The 6,694-nt window shown below is 42.9% G+C and overlaps 1 non-coding gene across 1 annotated transcript; it reads right to left on the bottom strand.

Moving 5' to 3' along the window:
* Nucleotides 1–5,580: 5,580 nt before the first annotated feature.
* On the bottom strand, nucleotides 5,581–5,662 carry TRNAS-CGA (transfer RNA serine (anticodon CGA)). Its single transcript has one exon. It is a non-coding gene; the product is annotated as a tRNA-Ser (tRNA).
* Between the last annotated feature and the right edge of the window lie 1,032 nt (nucleotides 5,663–6,694).

The raw sequence follows: 6,694 nt of genomic DNA on the forward strand, positions 1-6,694 counted from the left end.
TGATGATAAATATTATAATTTGACTCTCTGCCCTGAGCTTATGACCTCATCTGACAAAAAACCCCATGTGTAATTAACATGCAAACATTCTAAGGAAACCAATGAGGAGGAAAGTGCTGGGCTCAACTTTAGGTTGATGTTTATAAAGACGACAGATTTCTGAAAGGAGCATGTATGGCCCGTGACTATGAACTGATGTCTGTGTCTGCCTGAGGACCCCAGTATGGATAATACTAACAGCACTGCACAGCACTAGGCAAGAAAAAATGAAACATAATTCCAGCTAACGCTGCCGCACCAACTTGAATGTTTTTCTACATTAAAAGAACAACAGCGTTAATGGGTTTGTCACTTATCCTCTGTTTACTGTGTCAACACAACAACAGACCACAACTTTCCCTGCCAACACTATAATAACTAAACCACGGAGAGGTTGATGGAGTCCTGTGGTCATTGTGGGCGGTTTGTCACTGCGTATCTACATTACTTCATACTCCTTTTTAGAGGATCAAGGAACGACTCATATCCGTGTTTGTCCTCCCAGGAGCTGTACTCGCAGTCATATGACACAGTGGGCGTGATGTTCGCCTCCATCCCAGGTTTTGCCGACTTCTATTCCCAGACGGAGATGAACAACCAAGGAGTGGAGTGCCTGAGGCTTCTCAATGAAATTATTGCTGACTTTGATGAGGTTAGACTGCAGAGCCTCGAGAGCTCTTAAGTCTTCATCTTTTCAACGTGAATCAGGCACTATCACAGACGTCAACACCCACCTTCCATTTTTTTATTACAGATTAATTGTTTTTTAATTGTGTTTTATGAACACTTAAGCGTAATAGAGAAAGTATGCTAATGTGGTTGAGAGGAGGAGATAAAACTGCTGACTCACCACACTGTTACTAAACAGTGACAGTTAGATACTAACTGGATTCACTTCATCCTCTGTACAGACAATGAAGAAGAATGAAGATCCATGTCATATTATTTGACTAGTCCATGAAAATACCCAACACTGCCTGGAAATGTGGCATGAAAAGGATTTGATTTAATGGCTTCTATGTATGATTTCCTTCAGCTGCTGGGAGAGGAGCGCTTTCAAGACATCGAGAAGATCAAGACAATTGGCAGCACCTACATGGCTGTGTCAGGTCTCTCACCAGAGAAGCAGGTGAGGTCCTGCCCATGTCCTTGAGACACCAGATTTTGCTATGTTCTGAATTCTGAACAGTAGAAGCCTTAAGATTATTGGCACAAAGTAACCCCCCCCCCACAAAGTCACACAACTCGTGTGTTTCTTATAATAGCCCCTAATTTAGGGACACAGAAAAAACTCCTGAATGCTTCGGAAAACAGGCCGTGGGACAGTCCCTGGGGACTTGAGTGGGGCTCGGCTAAGTGCTATATTCACCCCTTTGGTGGTCACAGCGCGACTTAGAAACTGCTGGTAGTTCCCAGGGATAAAGAGCCATTACAGTTCTTTGGTAGGAGTTGGATAGCTACCCTGTGGAGCTGATGCAAAGCAGAAGTGGAGGCCCAACTGAAATATTCCAGAGACATGACCCTTGGCAGTGAGGAGTACATTGACATGCGTGTCCACCACAGTACCAGCAGCATTGTTACACACCAGCAGCTAACTGAACAGACACGTCCATACAGCTCCTGTCACCCTCAAGTGAAAAATGTCCATTTTCATCCATGACCCCCTGCCCTCCAGCTCGTCCTGACGTCAGCTGGTCTTCACTTTCGGCTGACTCAGGCACTTCTGCTTTTTCCTCCTCTGCCTCTTACAGCAATGTGAAGATAAATGGGGTCACCTGTGTGCATTGGCCGACTTCGCCATTGCCCTCAATGAGAGCATCCAGGAGATCAACAAGCACTCATTCAACAACTTTGAGCTTAGGATCGGTAAGCATATTGACCACTGGAGAAACAGTTCAAGGGTTGTAAAGGTCATAAAACACTGCTACTTTGGTTAACAGTGGATATGTTGTTCAACCAATCTGGCTCATGTCTAACATACGTATAAGTCTCCCAATTGTCTAAACCTAATTTGTCGTTAAATTCCAATGTCAGATTATCATTTTCCACCAAAAAATATAAGATAGTACAATTTTATGGCCCAGTTGGCTGTTTTATGGATTTCATTCGTATTTCCTGTGAGGCATATATCCCAAAGGAAAGACACAGGGACCATCTAAACCACATTTCAGTTCAGGGGCCACATTCCACACAGACCAATTTGATCAAGTAAGGTGGACCTGTAAAATAACAGTAAAACAGTAAAAACAAACAATTTTTTTTATTGCACGCAAGTACGTTATGAAAATTTTACAATTAATGAACTATCCTTTTGAAATTCATCTGAAATTTCTTAAGAAAGATAAGTGCAATTTCAGGTGAACTGCAGATTTTGTATTTTGTGTAACTTTCAAATTGGACCCTGATCTAAGTGGTCTTCACATTGAGTTCATCTTCTCATCTGTATGTCTTTGGCAGGCATGGCACACGGTTCAGTGGTGGCAGGCGTGATCGGTGCCAAGAAGCCACAGTATGACATCTGGGGTAAGACGGTGAACCTGGCCAGCCGGATGGACAGCACCGGGGTGAGCGGCAAGATTCAGGTGCCTGAAGAGACCTATCTGATCCTAAAGGAGCGTGGCTTTGCCTTTGAGTACCGCGGCGAGATCTACGTGAAGGGCATCAGCGAGCAGGAGGGCAAGATCCGAACACACTTCTTGCTGGGTCGGGTGCAACCCAACCCACTTATCCTGCAGCCACGCAAAATCACCGGGCCGTACTCCCTGGCTGCTGTGGTGCTCGGCTTGGTGCAGTCACTCAACCGGCAAAAGCAAAAGCAGATTCTCAACGAAAACAACAACTCGGGCATCATGAAGGGCCATCACCACTACAACAGAAGGACGTTATTAGCACCCGGTGGCTCCGAGGTTGGAGGAGGCCATCATGCAGAAGCAGCTGATAAGACTGAGCTGTCCTGAAGAGAGGATTGGAGTTTGACTTCCACAGATTTCTCAGAGGCAGAGCTACTCCTCAGGCATAAATAATCGCAGTGTTTGAGCTACAAATGTGAGGTGCTCCGGTTTTAGCGAACAACTGTGGTCATCGTCAACTAATCTCTCCAAATAAGTCCCCAAAACGCAAACCCACACGGTCATTTTATTGTTTATTCATTTATCAATTTAACGCTTGAGGTGATCGCGGATAAGCATGCATTTCAAATATTTGGCCTTTTTTTGGTTTTAAGTTTGATTGAAGACTTTGAGCTTTGAGGTTTTTTTTATCAACATGACAAACGGTGGAGGGATGTTTACAGGTCACACTATTCAGTTATTCATTGATTCTCTGGTCAGCTGATTAATTGAAGAGGAAGAAGTTACGTGGAACACAATGTTTATATTAATAAACTGAAGACACTCAGTCAATCAGGTTGGGGCTCCACAGATGAGAAGTGAGACCAGTAACTTAACTTATTTCACTGCCTCAAAACATCAAAAAAGCACACTAAAACAAGTTTTATAAATTGCTTCATTTCACATTTCTGCTGCAGCGGGGAATGCTAATGTTCCTTCACTACCCATGGAGATAGTTTGCCGTTTCTCTTTTTTTAGGAGGCACGATTGTCTTGAAGAAAATCAAAGTGAAAGAACATATTCCAACTTTGGATTTCAAAGAAGAAACACGGAAGAATTGGGAACTAATAATTAAGCTCTGTGCTTTTGTGGTTTGGTGTTTTCTATAGTGTTTCTTAAGGTGTTTCTACATTCTTGGTTTGAATGGTTTGGATGTCGAAATTTGTTGACTATCTAGCTTATGAACCAGTTAATGTACTAAATCATGTAAGGAGTTAAACCAGCCACAAATGGCCTTCGGCTAATGAATTTTACTTTTGCATGGTGGCTAAAGAAAAGTTATTGATATTCAAACAAACATCCTCCGTGTTTGGGCGGTGGGTTGGTGGGGTTGGAAGTGCTGACAGGCTTGATTTTTAATATAGACTCATTCTCGTATATTGATAGAAACATTTCCTTGGAGGCTACAACAGCTAATGACAAAGCAAAGAGGAAAGTTTCATTGGTGGTAAATCTCTTCTGCTTCTAAGGACTTGACATTCAAACGACCCAAACCCTCACAGCCTATCAGGTAGCTCTTTCTTATTAAACAATAATGACATGCAACATGAAAAAACAATGCAAAATATAGAATTAAGAGAAGCATTCATTGATGTTAGCAACTTTCAAACAAAACTACTCTGACACTGAGGTTGAACTCAGCCAGTGAGATTATTTCTGCCTGCAGACAGAGTTCTATGTTCGATGAAGGTTTGTAGGGCTGCAATTCCACTTCTTGAGGCAGAATGAGGAGAACCTGGGGGGGGGGGGGGGCGGGGGGGGGACTGGATAGGACCAACAAGTTCTGTCATACTATTTGATGTCTGTTCGACTGATCCCTCGGACTGTCTGACCTTGTCATTTCCACTTCCCTTTTTATGTCGCCCGGGACATACTCGTCCCAACCCGAAAACCCAGAAACACTGTCCTGCCCTGACCCTCGCCTAGTGTCGATGTTTCTTTTTTGTATTTCTTTTATATATGAGAACACAATAAAAAAGGGGTCTAATTTTTTATACAAAGACAGTCTTCTGTTTTGTATTACAACTCGTTTGAACCATGAGATGATAGAAACCAAGTGAACAATGCAGAATAGATCTCCACCTGGCGTTCATTCCACAAAGTAGGTTTAGTGGAAAGCGAAAACATAATTAGGTAAAAAGAAAATAACGAAGTAAAGATTTAAAACAAACAAAAACAACAAAGAAGGGCAATGATGTGGATATAGTTGTTTCAATTTCAGGATTTACGGACTCATTAAATCTGCTTTCTGGATAGTTCGAGTGGAATATGGAGATTGTAGCAGCAGCAGCTAGCACCTGTCCCAAAGTTTAAACTCACCTCCAGTTCCCGCTGGTGAACGTGTAAACACACAGATTGTTCCAGAAATATCAAGTCTTCTCTTTCGTGAACCTCAATTCCTCCGCGAAGACGCACAGGTAAACTCAATTAACATTAATTGACGGTTTGGGCGCTGCCTCTCAGCCATGTTTGCTGAGCTCTGAAATCACGTTTGGTCGCGCGGGATTTGTTGAGATCTCGAGTCCCATCGTGCCCCTCCATGCAGGTAATGTTTACACGAGCGGAGCTGTAGGCGGCGCTGTAGAGATGTCAATATTACAGCAGAAAACGAATGAACGTGAAGGCGGTAAAACAGGTAAGAATTTCCACAAACAACATGTTTTTTATTGGTTGGTCAAATGCATCCTCTCTTATCGTTGAGCAGTGTGTTAACATTCAACTGACAATGTGGATTCTCCCTAGTTTACTCTGACGTTTATGTTCAGATAACAGTAATGAATGGATGAATGATTCTCGTACACCGTAAACATCCAATTACCCAAGTTGGGTCTCAGTTACGTGTTCATCAACTTCGAACCATCACCATTTCACCTCCATGCCGGTTAAGTAACCTTTTTTAAACAAACCTTTTCACTTGGGGTTTTTAAAACGTCGCTGTGAGCAGGATTTGAACCTGCGCGGGGAAACCCCATTGGATTTCGAGTCCAACGCCTTAACCTCTCGGCCATCACAGCCTTGTTTACTTAGAATACTTATAATCTTGTATACTTGCCCAATATGCCTAACATATACACGACTCCATGGGGGGGGGGGGTCATCATCACAGGGATATCACGTGATTCATAAACCCATAAGATCACAAAGCAAAAATCCTCCTTGTCACATCATTTCTCCATTTGTGGGTGGTTGGAGAAGGAGGTTTCACCCTCACACATGTAGAGATAAGAGACAATATAGAAAAGCAAAGGACTTCATTTCTATTCCCACTTTTTTTCCCCTCTGCTCTCCTCATCAGCTGAACGTTGGATGATGACATCAGAAGGCCTCTCTCATCAGGACCACAGACCGTCTGTGATGCCTAGCTTCATCCAGTAGGTGGCAGCAGACACCCAGGCTGGACAGAGATAACAACGCAGATCGTCCTCTGCTGCATGTTTTTACATATAATGCACTTAAATGTTTAAGGAGGAATCAATCAAACATGGTTCTGATGAGCTGAGGATAATTTGATTGTTTTGCTCACAAGAAGACACAGACACACACACATTTTGACACTATAATCAACCCTTCAACAGGTGATCAGTGTTTTACTGTCGAGGGCTGATTGGTGACTGATGATGGATGGATGAGATTTCACACAGCCATGGAAACATTCTTCCATTTCTTTTATTTATTCTTTGGTCAAAGATGTAATGTTAGACATTGTGTATTTGTTTGCCATTAGCGAGAGACTAAGTTGATGTATGAATGAAATCTATAATAAAATAGGATTAATATAAATGAAGACAGCACTGATGACATAAATCACTCTGATGGACTCAGAGCATCTGGTCACCACGACGGTGACAAACACAAACAACAAATGTTTTCAGGAGTGATTGATTGTGTGCGTTAGCTGCAGCGCTTCATATGGATTTTTCTGTTAGATGTCCAGGAGGAAGCGACAGGAGAGGCAGAGACGTGGAGAACGGAGTTGCCATGGCGACCACTGGCATGTTGGGTGGGGGGTGGGAGAGGGCAATGTGTGTGTGTGTGTGTGTGTGTGT

Source organism: Lampetra planeri, unplaced genomic scaffold (genome assembly GCF_965212315.1).
Source record: "Lampetra planeri unplaced genomic scaffold, kcLamPlan1.2.h2 scaffold_642, whole genome shotgun sequence".
In the NCBI taxonomy this organism is placed as follows: domain Eukaryota; kingdom Metazoa; phylum Chordata; class Hyperoartia; order Petromyzontiformes; family Petromyzontidae; genus Lampetra; species Lampetra planeri.